We start from the raw sequence: 16,258 nt of genomic DNA on the forward strand, positions 1-16,258 counted from the left end.
CCGGCTTTCCTGTGTGGGGTTTCCATGTCCTGTGCCTGCGTGGGTTTTCTTTGGGTACTCTGGTTTCCTCCCACATTCCAAAAACATGCATGGTAGGTTAACTGAACACTCTAAATTGTAGTGTGAATGGTTGTTTGTCTTTGTGTGCCCTGTGATTGGCTGGCATCCAGTTCAGGGTGGTCCCAGCCTACGTGTAAACTCAACACTCTAAATTGTCCCTCTGTGTTATTGTGAGTGTGAACGGTTGTTCTCCTTTGTTCTCCTACTGCTATTGGCTGGCAACCAGTTCAGGGGTGTACGCCACCTACTGCCCGAAGACGGCTGGGATAGATTCCAGCATACCAGCGACTCTCATGAGGAAAAGCGATTCGGATAATGGATTGTTTTTTAATAGTTTTTTTTTTTTTTGCTTTATCCCGGATTAGTTTCAGCATGTTAAAGCGGAAGTCAACGCAAACATATTTTTTTCAAAAATATGTTTTATGCAAGCCCACAAGTTGAAACAGGGCATTCTGATAAATATTGCGTTTGTGGAATAAGCGTTAATCCACTCGTTTTTAGCCATCTCTGGGGGTTGCCATTTTGTCTTCTGTCGACTGAAAATGACATCACAACTGCTCACAATGACCAATCACGGCTCAAATTCAGAGAACAGGTCAGCTGTGATTGGTCGTTGTGATGTCATTTTCAGTCAACAGAAGACAAAATGGCCACCCCCAGAGATGGCTAAAAACAAGTGCATTTTGCTACTTAATTTATCTTCCACAAACGCAAAATTAATCAGAATGCTGTGTTTCAACTAGTGGGCCTGCTGGGAACATATTCTTGAAAAAATTATGCTTGGGTTGACTTCCACTTTAAAGGGTAAGTCCACCCCAAAAAATATTTGCAATAATAAATTCTATATGGCTTCACTGGTCTAAACTCGGCACTCTAATAAATATTGAGTTTGTAGAATAAGAGTTAATCCACCCGTCTTTGGGACATCACAGTTGTTCAGGGCTCGGGTAACGACCAATCATGGCTCTGCTTCAGAAAACAGGTGACCCGTGATTGGTCGTTACCTGAGCCCTCAGCAACTATGGTGTCATTTTCAGTCAACAGAAGTGAGAATATGGCCGCCCCGTGAGATGGCTAGATTTTGCTGCTTAACTCATATTCCACAATAGCAATATAAATCAGAATGCCGTGTTTCAACTAGTGGGCCTGCATAGAACATATTCTTGTAAAGAAATGTTTTGGATTGACTTCCCTTTTAAATAAATCAAAGGTTAAGAATGTCAAAGTGGGCTTTGATCCTTTGATTTTTTTTCTCTATGCAGAAAAGATTTGGATACCCTTGAATTAGGTGAACCCATCATCGGGGTGTGATGGCAGGCATCACCCAACTATGAAAAGGATCATTTGATTTTAAGAAAGGGTTTGGCTGGACAAACGGTATGAACACTTTATACAGTACACACACACACACACACACACACACACACACACACACACACACACACACACACACACACACACACACACACACACACAGACCACTGGAAGAATCTATTTAATCCTGCTAACATTACAAGTCAAACAAGATGTGCTTCTTGTTATAATGAATGAATGCATGAATGTTTATATGGACCTTTGTCCTGCATACTTTGTGCAAGTAAGATTTTATACGGGCATGATTTTTAAGTGTCACTCATTTTAAATGGTGTGTGAATTTTGTATTATTATATGACTGCGTTAAATTTCGCCACAATGTATTCGGGGCATTCTGGGTAGAAGGGTTGATCAATCCCACTGTAACCAGGTACAGTAGATGCAAACAAGTAATCTGACGCACATATTGAAGACAGAATCTTTTAGTCATATCCAGCACTACAGTAGTACCTTATAATGACAAGAGACAGGTCACTCTAGTAAAAAGAAGTCACACCAAAAATACTAATGACTCCTTTCAAACACAAGACCCTGATATGCAATGTTTGGATGCATCATCTCTTAATTGGAAGGAACTGACCTCTTGAAGCAGCAGTGCAGTCCCCTGCTGGTGCTGACAACTGTTGCTATATTGGGGCAACATGAAATGTGCTGGCTTTGTTAGGACCAAGCTGTTGTCAAAGGGTCACAGAGTGGATTCAGGTGTCAACTCTTAAGTGCTTAGTCACAAGTACAGTCACATTGACCTGAATAGAAACGCGTAAAAGACAGAGCAGGCACATTCCTGTGAGTGCGTGTGCACTTGTGCGAGGGTGACCTCATCTGACCACATAAACAAAACATTCTCCTTACAAAGACTCCTTCAACCTATACGTCCATCCAAAACTATTAGAACAGTTAGACCAATTGTGTTACTTTTGCCGATGACTGAAAACATTTGGGTTTAACATCAAAAGCAAATGAGGCAATAGATCAACCATTCAGCGATCCAGGTGTTTACATCAGGACCTGATGCACAACATATAAGATAGCATTGGCTGGCAACCACTCAAGGGTGTGCCCCACCACTCACCCAAAGTCATCTGGCATCAGCTCCAGCTCACCTGTGACCCTTCTTAGGATAAGCAGTTCCAGAAAATGGATGGAAATTAAACAAGGTAACCTGAAATATTGGTATAGATAGTCTTTAAAAGTATGAAGTAGGGCTACACGATATTGGAAAAACATGTAATATGCAATGTGGATGTTGAGTACAGCGAAATCGATATTATTGCGATATTGAACATGGGCATTAAGAAATGACATTTTTATTTTCTAATGAAAGAATTATTTTTCATGTAGGAAAATAAGCAAGCTCAATGTAATCTTAGCTAATTAATTGTAATTCTCCTAGATAATGTCCAACTATTTAAGTTTGGGTTTGACTGGTCAAATTCAGATAGTTATACAATTCCATAAGAAAATGATTGAATGTCTTTGCGATATGCATATTGCATGGGCCAATATCAAGAAATCAATATTTTTTAGATATATTGTGCAGCCCTAGTCTGAAGTGAAAGCCAACAACTCTTGGAAGGCATCCCACTTAATGTGCTTGTATATAATTTTTCTGAGCAGATACTACTGTATCTGTTGCACTGATTAAAAGTATACTGTCATAGCCTCTGCTATTGAAATCTAATGTCGAATAATACAATATTTTTCACACAAAAAATGACATAAGTCTGCAATTGGTGTCTAAGGAGTCCAAACACAGTGGAGAAAATCAGCCCTCTGCATTTGTGACTGCAGCAGTCTGTAGCTCCAAAGAGTGAAAAAAATGACTACATGAGAGAAACTTGCATGAGAGTTCCATGAGCGTAAACTAAAATATTTAACTGAAGAACATGAGCTCTAGATGAAAATCCTTTATGTGGCGTTGGAGGTCAAGGGGATGGAGAAGGCCATGAAGCAGCAGCAAGACAGTGGCAGTGTTTTATGCAACAATGCCCTTGTTGACCTTGTGCCTTTCATAAAAAGGTCACAATGCAATAAAACCGACCCCAAGGAAGTTCTCATATAATCTTGTAGGTGGTCTGATCAGCAGCATCTGGGAACGTGATGTAATCTTTCCTCACTTCACATATTACTTTGGAGACTTTGCACTATTTCGCAGACAGTTGATTCATCCACACGGCACAAATCTGCTGTTTCACGGTGGAAAGGTCCACATGCCACGGAGAGAGAAACTTTTACCTAAATCAAAAACAGTTTTAATGCTTCTCAACCAGTTAATAAAATGTTATTTTCGACTCTGAGCTTTGTTTTATTCCACATATTACGAATGTTATAAAATCGTGATTTTACCATTTTAAAAATTTGGCCAGAGTCCACCCGTTTCTCTCTCGTGAAAACACAGAGAAGTTATTCATTCATTCATTATCCATACCGCTTATCCTCACAAGGGTCGCGGGCGTGCTGGAGCCTATCCCAGCTGTCTTTGGGCAGTAGGCGGGGGACACCCTGAACTGGTTGCCAGCCAATCGCAGGGCACACAGAGACAAACATCCGCACTCACAATCACACCTAGGGGCAATTTAGACAGTCCAATCAACTTAACATGCATGTTTTTGGAATGTGGGAGGAAACCGGAGTACCCGGAGGAAACCCACGCAGGCACGGGGAGAACATGCAAACTCCACACAGGGTGGCCGGAGCCGGGATCGAACCCACGACCTCTGAACTGTGAGGCGGACGTGCTAACCAGTCGACCACCGTGCCGCACAGAGAAGTTAATGCATGCTTTTATTTCTAGCCATATTGATTACTGTTATGCTCTCCTTTCTGGTCTTCCCAAGAAAACAATATCTAGGCTTCAACCTTTACAGAATTTAGCAGCACACGTGCTGATAAAAAACAGAACGGGAGAACATCTTACACCAATTTTAAAGTCGCTGCATTGGCTCTCTGTGTGTTTCAGGATCGATTTTTAAGTTTCCTTTGTTGATTTGTAAAACTCTAAATGATCTGCGTCCTTCTTATTTATTGGATTTGTTTTTACCATATTGACCCTCGCAGACCCTGAGGTCCTCTGGCAGAACCAAAACTCACAGTGAGGCGGGTTTCCAATTTTACAGCCCACGTTTGTGGAATGGCCTGCCGCAGGACCTCAGGGCTGCAGAGAACGACAATATTTTTAAAAGGTCTCAAGACTGAGAAAAAAAAAAATCAACATAGGAAAATATAACCGGTAATTCCGTTCGATCAGAGGAAAGCGTGGAAAGAAGTGGTTTGACATCAAACTCCATGCCAAACAATGAGTCACGGCCCACAGACAGGAGATGTCATTAACTGGAGGAGGACAAACAACAACCCATCTCTCGCCTCTGTATATCCGCCAGCATAATTGGGGACACGTCATTACGCGGAATTATACCCGATGGCGACACAGACGCACTCCCAACAAATCCATCAACCAGCCACACTGTAGCTATAATAAAAAGATGAGGTGTTTGAATGACATTTATTCACATGGTTTTTACATGTGACAATTGCAATAAACGTAATGATTAATTGCTCTTTCAATTGTTTAGAAAATCAAGCCGGCCTTGTTTGCCCTCAGGAGTTGTAGACAGAGCATGGACAATTGGAGGAAGTAGAGAGGTCGTGGCCATGCAAACCCCATTCAATGCATCCTGGGGGACGAGGGTGCTGATGCAGGAGGTGCTGCAAAATCAACAGGACACAACCAAAGCCATTTATGACATTAAGGATCAATTGACAAACATTGCGAACACTCCACCGAAAATAAATGAATCACCGGCACAGATTGCTCTGTGATCGAAAATGTTAAACAAATAAAATTATAATTGACATGTTGAATGAGGGCGGCACGGTGGTCGACTGGGTAGCACGTCCGCCTCACAGTTCAGAGGTCGTGGGTTCGATCCCGGCTCCGGCCTCCCTGTGTGGAGTTTGCATGTTCTCCCCGTGCCTGCGTGGGTTTTCTCCGGGTCCTCCGGTTTCCTCCCACATTCCAAAAACATGCATGGTAAGTTGATTGGACACTCTAAATTGCCCTTAGGTGTGATTGTGAGTGCGGATGTTTGTCTCTGTGTGTCCTGCGATTGGCTGGCAACCAATTCAGGGTGTCCCCCGCCTACTGCCCGAAGACAGCTGGGATAGGCTTCAGCACGCCCCGCAACCCTTGTGAGGATAAGCGGTATGGATAATGAATGAATGAATGAATGTTGAATGAGACTATATTCCCCTCACTTTCAACCTGAAATGTTTTGCTTATCAATACATAGTTAACAGGCAGGCTTTCTTACAGTTTCCATATGACACCCTCTCTTATTTGAATGGCAGTGGCATTGCGGGGTTGGAGAGGCTCTTTGGCTGGCATCAGATCATCTACTCTGGGCAGTTGCCCCTAAGGGACACCTTGTCTGATAGCTACATTGTGCAAGCCAAGACGATGTGGCAGAGCTTTTCTGGCTTGCATTGAAGTGTCCCCCTACGCCGGACAAGCACAGCCATCATCCTTTCAGCAGGCCTATTGCGCGTTCGATGACGCTTCTCGAACGTTTATGGGCCCGGTTGTAATGCTGCTTTTGGGGCGTCGTCGGGGTGGCTAGGCAAGTCCTTAGCCATGGTTTCAGTGGAGAGCCCCGATTCAGGTTGCCAACTCCCTGAAAAAAAATAAGGGACACCTTATCGGCAGAGAGGGCCGACCTCACTGCCATCAACCATCCTTGCGTGACTTTTAGCAAAAAAGTAAAAAATAAAAAAAATTAATATTGCAAATACCGGCACCTGATTGGCTGCATAAAATACACGTCTGAAAAATACACTGGTGCACATGACATTTCTCCTGCAAGTTATTGTAGAAAAAAAAATATTTTTTTTTAGTTTTAAAAGCCAGCCTTGTAAAGTGGAGTTACAGTACATTAATCTTCCGATAAAAAAAAAAAAAATAAAAAAAAAAAAATAAATAAATTTAACTAACGTGAATTGAAGCAGACGTTGATTATTGACACTTTCAAGGCATTTAGCGGCTTCGGGTCCCTTGTGTGACTTCGCAATCTTCGGGCGAGAGGGCTCACATATATCACTGTGATGTGCCGTCATCTGGTGGGGAGGGGTACCCGTTGTGGAGACCTCCGCTTCGCTGGACTTCCGCCCCTTGCCTTGGACAACACATTAGAGATAATGGCTACAAATTTAAGCAACTCAGTATGCACAAAAAAACAAACTAACAGGGTGATTATCAGAGATGGGCATTTTAATAAAAATTGAACGTCCGTTATTCGTCATCCGTCTGCAGCGTGGGTACCTTTCCGTCATTTGTCATTCGTCTTTTTTTCCAAGGGGAAAAAAATAGTACCCGCCTATAGGCCGGTCCGCCTCTGATTTTAAACGAGCTTGTGTCAGCGTTTCTAAACTATATATATTTTTATAAATCCGTCGGCATTTCTCAACTATTAAAAAAATATTACAAAAAATCGAGCATGCGCCTTTTGTGTACAGCGTGTACCACAATCTAGAAATGTAGTTACGTGTCTTTGACAAGTGCTTCGCTTGTCTGATAGGAATCTGGAAATGTTGTTGTGTGCCTTCGATGAGACGCTTTTCTAACTGAGACCCTTTCACCCCCACATGCTGCTTACAGTATATAGAGCCTTCAAATCTTAAGCGGCACTTGAGTTCCCTCCATTATAACATAGCCAGGAATGAACTTCTCAAACACAGGTTGTTCACTTAAAGGTCAAGCAAGAACGTACACATTGTCGTTTCCAAAATTTATGAAGCACTCCTATCAACTTGCTTAGAACATTTCACAGGCTAAAAAGGTATACAATGAACGGGAGTTAGTCAAAACATGGAAATGGGTGTTCGGGAGTGAGGCGACGCGAGGGAGCAGAAAATGTAAATGCATTTACAGCTATCTATGCTCTGGCTCTTTGCAGTAATTCAGTCAAAATTGTGGCTCTTTGCCTTTGAGTGGTTGGCCACGCCTGCTCTGCGTCAACAAAGTAGTTTAAGTACAGTTGCAGCGTTTGCCACTATGGAGGCACTATAATCAATCAATCAATCAATCAATTTCAGGCCTGGCCAACACACGACTCGCGAGCCGCATGCGGCTCTTTGCCCGGTTTCATGCGGCTTTTAAAGCCCTTTCACTGTTAACTTGCAACGCCACGTTGTCAGCCCCATTCATGTGTATGTGGTGAGGGGCGGCGCCACAGAATGGAGCGTTGCTGGGCGGCACTTGGCTCACTCGGGCATCTACTACGATGGCAAATCTACTCAGATTGAAACATAATACTTGCGTCGCTTCCGTCTTGAAGTGAGAGAGCATTTCCAATAGGGGCTGGCAAGCGATTTACTGCTATTTTGGCGGACATATTTACAAGTGACGACAAGAGGAAAATGGAGAAAGTGCATACAGTAATTATTGTATGAACACTGAGAGGTTGTCTCCTCTTGATTTCCCTTTTTAAAATGAGCAAAGACTGGGCTTTCTTTTGTAACTGTAGGCAACTATCAATAAAGCAATTATTAGTCACCAAGAGGCTGAGTACGGGAAGTCTTTACCTTGCCAGATGCGCCGCTTGTCCATGCGTCCACAACGGTCATCGATCCAGAAGGTTGCTTGACTTATTACAACATGTCCTCTACGTTCCATTAGTGGGTTCAACATATATTCCAAAGTGATCAGTCATGCATATAATTATTTGTGTGAACATGCGGTCAGCAAAAAGTAGGGCTTCCCCGTTCACCCTCTGACAGTTCAAAACCCCCCACTTCCGCCAAGTGAACAGATGATTTTACCACCTGTACTGATGTACCACACCCACACCACGTGACCAGCACCTCATATGCCAATTGATCAAAAAACACCTTCAATACAATTATATCCACTTATTTACAATATGTGACACAGTGCAAGCACCTACATAGAGGCCCCTAATTATTACAGATACTGCACAGTATTATGTAATAATTACAAACAAGTATGAAAGTTCTATAAACACGCAGCGAAACTGTCCAATTGTTTTTTTGTTAATAGTTTTTCTCTTTTTTTTTAAAATGTCCATCAAGTTCTCCGCTAGTCCAGTCAAACATTCATTCATTTCATTCATTATCCATTCCGCTTATCCTCACAAGGGTCGCGGGCGTGCTGGAGCCTATCCCAGCTGTCTTCGGGCAGTAGGCGGGGGACACCCTGAATTGGTTGCCAGCCAATCGCAGGGCACACAGAGACAAACATCCGCACTCACAATCACACCTAGACAGTCCAATCAACTTACCATGCATGTTTTTGGAATGTGGGAGGAAACCGGAGTACCCGGAGGAAACCCAGGCAGGCACGGGGAGAACATGCAAACTCCACAAAGGGTGGCCGGAGCCGGGATCGAACCCACGACCTCTGAACTGTGAGGCGGACGTGCTAAGCAGTCGACCACCGTGCCGCCCCCAGTCAAACATATTCAGTTTAATCAAAACTGATTTCAAGTTTGTTCTAGCTCCTGAAAAAGACAGACCTTAGTTACAGGCCTGCAAAGTGTGTTACTCCGGGTCTTAACATAAACTTGCCGGACAAGACGCTTTCTGTCAGGAATGGTCTCTGTCACTCTCCCAATAATCCAGGAATTCCGAGGGGCAGAATGATCTATTATAAGAACCATGTGCCCCGGGACTAAGTTTTGCTTGACTTTTGTCCACTTCTGTCTCTCCTGCAATTGTGGTAAATACCTCTTGATCCATCGTTTCCAAAATAAGTCTGATATGTATTGTATCTGTTTCCATTTCTGGCGGGAATAACTATCCTCTTCGCAAAATAGACCGAGTGGAAGACTGGGCTTGGATTTGAGAAGGAGAAGGTGAATGTGAGTCAAAGCTTCCAAATCATTCGGGTCTGTGGATTCTTTAGTGAGTGGTCTGCTGTTAAGAATTGACTCCACTTCACAGAGTAATGTGTGGAGACCCTCTTCATCTAAAGTTTCAGTCAACAGTATTAAATTGAGAATTTTCCTGATGGAGCAAATTAACCTCTCCCATACTTCATCATGATGTGATCCAGTAGGAGGGTTACATGTCCATTTTATTTCTTTCAAGGAGAGGACATAATTTATTTTCTCCAGGTTCCATTGCTCAATGGCTTGTTTTAATTCATGCTCTGCACCAATAAAGTTAGTGCCATTGTCGGAACGTAGCTCTTTGATCTGTCCCCTTCTTGCAATGGAGCATCGTAGGGCATTAATAAATGAATCCGTATCCAGAGATGAAGCAACTTCAATGTGAACTGCTCTTACCGCCAGACAATGTGAAAATCTTTTCACGGGACTCCTCCCACGCTTGATTTCGAAAGGCCCAAAATAGTCCACTCCAACATAACTGAAGGGAGGGTCATACGCCGAAACTCTGTCAACAGGTAAGTCTGCCATTTGCTGTTGGCCTGCAGCTCCATGAAGCCGACGACAAACAACACACTTTGACAACACCTTTCTTATGGCAACACTGGCACCAGGGACCCAATAACGCTACCGTAATCTTGACAAGACATGGTTTCTGACCCCATGACCAACCTCCTGGTGGACATGCCTTATAATTATGTCTGAGATGTTAAGGTCTTTAGCTATTGTAGCTGGATGTTTAGACTCTTCTGGCATGGCAGCATTACTAAGACGTCCTCCAATTCTCAACACCCCTTCCTCCAGCATGGGACTGAGCTTGTATATGTGACTGTTTCTTTTCACACACTCGCTGTTTTGGAGGTAGGAAAGTTCTTCTGGAAAACCTGTCTTTTGACATAACTTTATTATTTCTAATTCAACATTCCTGATCTCTTCCACTGAGAGAAAACAATGTAAAGACTTGCATTGTATCTTCTCATGGAGAGTATAATTTTGAATCAAAGTGGATGAAGACTTGGGAAGTTGTGCAGCAACTCTCCTCTTTCTGATCACCTGAAGTAAAATCTTCATCCTCAGAATACATGTCATTACCCTTTTGAGACGTGTCCATGATGCGCTTTTACTAATCAAATGTGAGTATTCTGTTCCCCTTCTGTGGAAATTATGGCAGCCGACACCATCAGATGGAAGATCACCCAGGTTTTCTGGGTTGACAGGCCAGGTTTCCTCTGGTTGTATTAGAAATGAGGGACCAGATAGCCACGTCATTTTTCAAAAAAAGCTTTGCCGTCGAACCTCTGGAGGCAATGTCAGCTGGATTTGTTGTGTTAGACACGTACATCCATTGAGATGGATTAGACACCTTCATAATTTTTGAGACTCTATTTGCAACAAAAACCTTGAATCTTGCTGTTTCATTCTTGATATATTTCAAAACCGTGGTGCTGTCGGACCAAAAAATCGAGTCTAGTAATTGCAGTCTCAGTTCTCTCCTCCATAATTTGTTCATACGAGCTGCCATCACTGCTGCTGTCAGTTCCATTCTTGGGATTGTCATGGGTTTAAGAGGTGCTACCCTGGACTTTCCCACAATAATGGCACTGCATGTTTCGCCTTGTTGGGTCCATATCAGCAGGTATGTGACAGTACCATAGCCCTGTTCACTTGCATCTGCAAAATGATGCAACTGAGCAACAGTTTCTTCTTCAAAATCGTGTTGCTTGTCTGATGCAGAAGCCTTCCAACAATTGCAGCTCTTTTACTCATTCCACCCATTCTTGAACTGCAGATAATGGTAGGGTGTCATCCTAGCCTACCCGTTTCCAACACAGATCTTGAAGGATTCTTTTGGCTGTGAAGATCACTGCAGTCAGTACTCCTAGGGGATCGTAGAACAAGCTGACGATTGACAATATTCCTCTTCTGGTGAATGGTCTGTTCTGAAGAGTTACGCTAAACTAGACGGTGTCATTCTGTAAACACCATCGCACTCCCAAAGCACTCTCCACTGGAAGAATGTCCTGGTCAAGGTCCAAGTCCATAACCTCTTTTGCTCTTTCCTCTTCAGGTATTGCTGCCAGCACATGACGACTATTGCTGATCCATTTAGTTAAATGGAACCCTTTCTAGCACAGATGGCTCTTAAGTCTCCACAAAGGGACACGGCTTCATGTTCTGATGCTACAGATGTGAGGTCATCAACATAGAAACTGTGCATGATGGTTTCAAACACCTTTTGGCTAAAGAGCTCTTTGTCTTCGGCACATTTGCGCAGAGCAAAATTAGCACAACTTGCGGAGGATGTTGCGCCAACAAGTGGACGACCATCCTATATTCTGCTAAATCCTTACTGCTATTGCTATCTGGCCACCACAGGAAGCGTAACAGATCAGGCACATGAATTTGATTAAACATAGCCTCAATATCAGCCATCAGAACAAAGGGCTCCTTCCTAAACCAGGTCAAGACCCCAACAAGCATGCTTGTGAGGTAAGGTCCTTGCAGGAGATTTGCATTGCACAACCCCGGGCTGTGCTGAATCTTACAGAAGTTGTAATTTGCCCGTACATTTCTGTATATAATCTTACACAGTATCTATACATAATCTTACACAGTATTTATCGCTCAACTTGGAGGGGGGGCTTTGCTCGTGAAAGTCGGCCGAAGTTTGCAGTCGGAATTGCTATCGGACATTCCGGAAAAGAGTTGTCATTTTCTATTTTATCAATAAATTTGGGAGAATTAGGAAATAAGTGACTCCATGAATAACGTCTCTTTTTAATGAGGAAAATGGCCTTGCTCCCTATCGTTCTATCCATGTTCGGTCGGAGTCACTGAAGGGACCGATTACAACCTCATCATTGGGAATCATTGTACTTTCATTGTTTATAACGTCCAAAAACGGTGATCAATTGGCACCAAAATTTATGTGGACATCCCTACTAATGCACACTACAAAATATCAATAGGATTAACCTCCCAGTGTCTGATTTATATGAGAATGAGGAAATGTAGAAGTGGGCAAAGCTACAAGGATTTATGCTGGGATGAGCGCACACTGCTTCTTTGCTAACCCCCCCCCCCAAAAAAACAACCCTGCTTCTTCGATGACCACGGTTGGTACGGGCGAGGCATTAAACACCAGTCAGGATATTTACAGAGAGTTTTTTTACCTACAACATGCCGTCTAATTTGGAACGTAACAGCCAAAATGGTGCCACACTCGTCTGAAAGCACATGCCGCTCCGCGATGATGCGCACGTTCAAGAGAGCCCCGGTGTTCGATGAGGTCTTAGCTCACTCTCACACCTAAACTGGCGGCTGCAAGCGGTGTCGGGACAACGCACTCGACTGCTTGGGAGGCAACCCCGCGCCATGAAGATCGACGCAGGCTGGACGGACAGTAAGGAGCTAATGTTGTTGTACTAACGCCTTTTGCTTCAACGGCCTGAAGCTAGTTGTTGCTATTAGCCGTACAGTTATCCTACTGTTAGACGGGGAGGGATAAAGATCAGTGCTTGCCTGATAGCTGCCTGCTGCTCGTTCCCAGCCGCCGTCTGCCTCCTGAAAGTTGACACGAGTTTAGCGTAGCTAAATGTCAGAAATATAACCAGTCTGGGTTCGTGTGCGCATTCATGCTCTTGTCCGCTTCGGCTTGTGTAAGTTGAGAAGCGATCGCCACGGTATTTTTGATTTTGTGGAGGTAATCATGATGAGCTCACGTTTGATGTCAAGAGATCCAAACTATTGTGCAGAACACTTTTATACTTTCACAGGTTGAAGTGGACAAGAGTAATGTGCATTTGCATTTTGGTTGTTTTAGACAACAGAACTGACAGCGAGCAATATTACCACACTTGCCTCCCTCCAGTGACGAAGACCGCTGACAGAGAAAAAATAACAAGCCGAGCTCCAAAAGGGGGCGGGCCAATTTGTCGTAAATGTAATCACAAAAAAAGCCCTTAAATCACTACAGAGTCTTTTGGGGTGGGGGTTGGTGGCATTTTAGTACTGATGTCATTTTTACATGCAAACCTATTATATAAGATTAATCAGAATGCCGTGTTTCAACTACTGGGTCTGCTGGGAACATATTCTTGAAAAAAATATGTTTGGGTTAACTGTCCCTCAGAGGTAAGGCAAGACTACAATGGCCATCACTCAATTTCACAGAGCTTTCAGCCATTTCCAAGAATCTACGGTCTTCTTTTGATAATCCAGGTTGTTTCATTGAATGTTTTCAGGAAAAGTATGTCTTGAACTGTTGATTCCATAATTCATCACGTGCAATAGCAGAAATTCTGTTCACTAAAACGTTTGACTGATATACAAAACCACTATTGCCTAGTGGTCCATTTATAGTCCACCCAAGCCTGGTCTTTATGGCATATGTCCCTTCCTGCACACTCTGGACAACTTCCAGGGGCTCCAGTGCTTTGGGTACATTTATTTCAATGAAGACCTCAACATCGGCATCTATTTCCAGAAGATGAATACGTCTCAAATGACACGTGGGTAGCAGATCTGAAGGGGTAGCGCCTGCTGAAGACATCACACTTTAAAATATATTGTAGCAACTTCAAAGAACACGCTGTCAGACGTAATTTAATTATTATGTTTTTATTAGTCCAACCGGCTAATAAGGGCCGCAGCCAAAACCAATACAGTACGACAACCGTTCAGTCAAAAAAGAGTAACGACTCTCCTGTTCGTCCTCCGCTATTCTCGCTGGCATGCCCTCCCATCCAGCGAGCCGCACGATGCATTCATTAACCTCGGAAACAAAACAACTTGGCAAGACACAAATTCGACCACAACACAGATAACCCAATTCGTTACACTATTTCTGTAATATATTTCTTTGCATCAATGTTTGCCACCCCATGGCTGTTCTTCAGGTTGACTGAAGACGTCACGTCACTTTTCGTGGCTTTCAGAATCGGATTGTGGTGAAAAGTTATTTGGAGTAAAACAAACTTTATTAGAAATACTTCATGTTAGAAATCTCACATTTTATTATTAGTAATTGTTGGCATTTGATAAATTCATTGCGTTTCGACGTAGAGCTGAGATGTCCCACACTGTGAGCAGGCATTGAACGCTATTCGAGCGCTAAGTGTTGATAGTGAGTGACTTTTTTCTTTCTCTTTCCTCCTGCGACACAGCTCCTAGTTTGTTCATGTCAGCAAACTCAGTAGTTGCAGATTGCCCGTGTTTCACCACGTTTGTTGTTGTGTGTGTGAATGTTAAAAGGTGAGTTTAATAATTTAAATTTGTGTCAGGTAACTGCTGTACATAACTAGATATGTTCTCGTGAGTGATGTCACGATGAACATTAGGTAGTTATTTTGGCTCGTATGCTAACTATTCTAGTGATGAAACATGTGAATGTGTATTGTATGTATTGTTTGGCTGATTAATTGCTTAATACAGTGAATTGTAATGTTTAGGCATATTGTTAAATGGATATGCATTGGATGAAGTTGCTAGGTTATTCTTTGTCTGTGTTGTTGCAGACCACAATAAATAGACGTGTCAAGTGGAATACGGGCCTGTTTTCTGACAGGATCACTCACATTCATACCTTGCCACTCTAAAATAGGGTCAGCTGGAGACATCATACCAATCATATGATCCTCTCCGTTTTACTTCACATTATGTACAGTTCATACAATCTTGCAAACCTAGTCAACCAGAAAATTGTTTCCAGTTTGACAGGAGAAACGCAAACGGAAGTGACCTACGAGCTGCCTCGCAAAAGTAGCAGTAATGTACTTTATTCTATTTTTTATTTAGTAACCCCGAAGATAAAAACACAACAGCCAAGGGGGTGACAAACATAGACGCAAAGAAATATATTACAGATATATAAAGCGTGACATCAGCAGGCGCGAAGGACCCGATCCAATCTGGACATTTTAAAAAATTTCAATGAACATTCTATCAGTCTGGCCCTCGGCTTGTCGCAAAATTTTGTATTTGGCCCTCCGTCCATTTGACTTTGACACCCCTGTTCTAGAGCATGTTTTTCTTTGGGCGGCTTTTGTCTTGCGGAGCTGCCATCTCAGCCTCAGCTTTAAGACACTTGCTACTTAGGTTTCATATTGTCGTGGGCTTATTTGTACCGGCGTGGTGTTGGAGGCGAGTGGGAGGGCAATAATGCCACGACAAGGATTTCGGCAGTCAGGTGCGTTTACTGACAATGGCAAACGTTTCACGAGATGGGACGGCATACAGGTAGGCTCGTTTGTAACTCACTCGTTGCGGTAACGGCAGTCTGTGATCTTCAGTCTTTGATCAGTCTTTGATCCCTGGTATAGGCGGAGGATATATCACTCGACGTCCATACTCTGCGGGATCCGGACGACAACTGACTTCTCCTAGGACGGGCTGAACAAAATCTCAACAGAACGCGTGGAGCCCGAGAACCAATAAGCGCACGTTCACCGAGTAGTCACACACAACATAGACAGTTATTCTGGTGAGAATAGGCGGATGTTTACGCCGCGTTACACTACCCTTCCTCTAGACTGCTGAGTCCCTTCAGCATCTTCAGGTTGAGTTATTCAGAAGCAAGCAATAAGTCACAACAACAGAACACAAGCGAGCTTGAAACTAACCATAACCGAAAATTTAACTCTGTTAATTCCAAAAAACAATTACTTACTCCAAACCAATTCCGCTGATGAGGCTTCCATGACTTCAGAATGGTAATCTGCCCAGGATATGCGCCAAACCTTCCCTCTCCCTTCTATTTCATGACGCAGGGTCACCCTATAGTTGTATTCATGGGTTGCCACAAGCTTTTGGGCCACTGTGAGTGTGGGGGGATCCTGGTTCATAACTTCATAGGCCACCCGCTGGTTTACAAGTCCCTTCAGAAATGCATCAGCTGCCAGCTGGTCCTGCCTGACCAGATCGACCCC

General features: G+C 43.3%; 1 long non-coding RNA gene across 1 annotated transcript; it reads right to left on the minus strand.

The window, feature by feature from the left end:
• Positions 1-4,924: 4,924 nt before the first annotated feature.
• On the minus strand, positions 4,925-8,231 carry LOC147137943 (uncharacterized). The gene is made up of 3 exons (XR_015089412.1): positions 8,011-8,231; positions 6,422-6,602; positions 4,925-5,139 (listed from the first exon to the last, which is right to left on the minus strand). It is a non-coding gene; the product is annotated as an uncharacterized LOC147137943 (long non-coding RNA).
• Between the last annotated feature and the right edge of the window lie 8,027 nt (positions 8,232-16,258).

This window comes from Filicampus tigris, chromosome 13 (genome assembly GCF_054856515.1).
Source record: "Filicampus tigris isolate MCC_2025a chromosome 13, RoL_Ftig_1.0, whole genome shotgun sequence".
Taxonomy (NCBI): Eukaryota; Metazoa; Chordata; class Actinopteri; order Syngnathiformes; family Syngnathidae; genus Filicampus; species Filicampus tigris.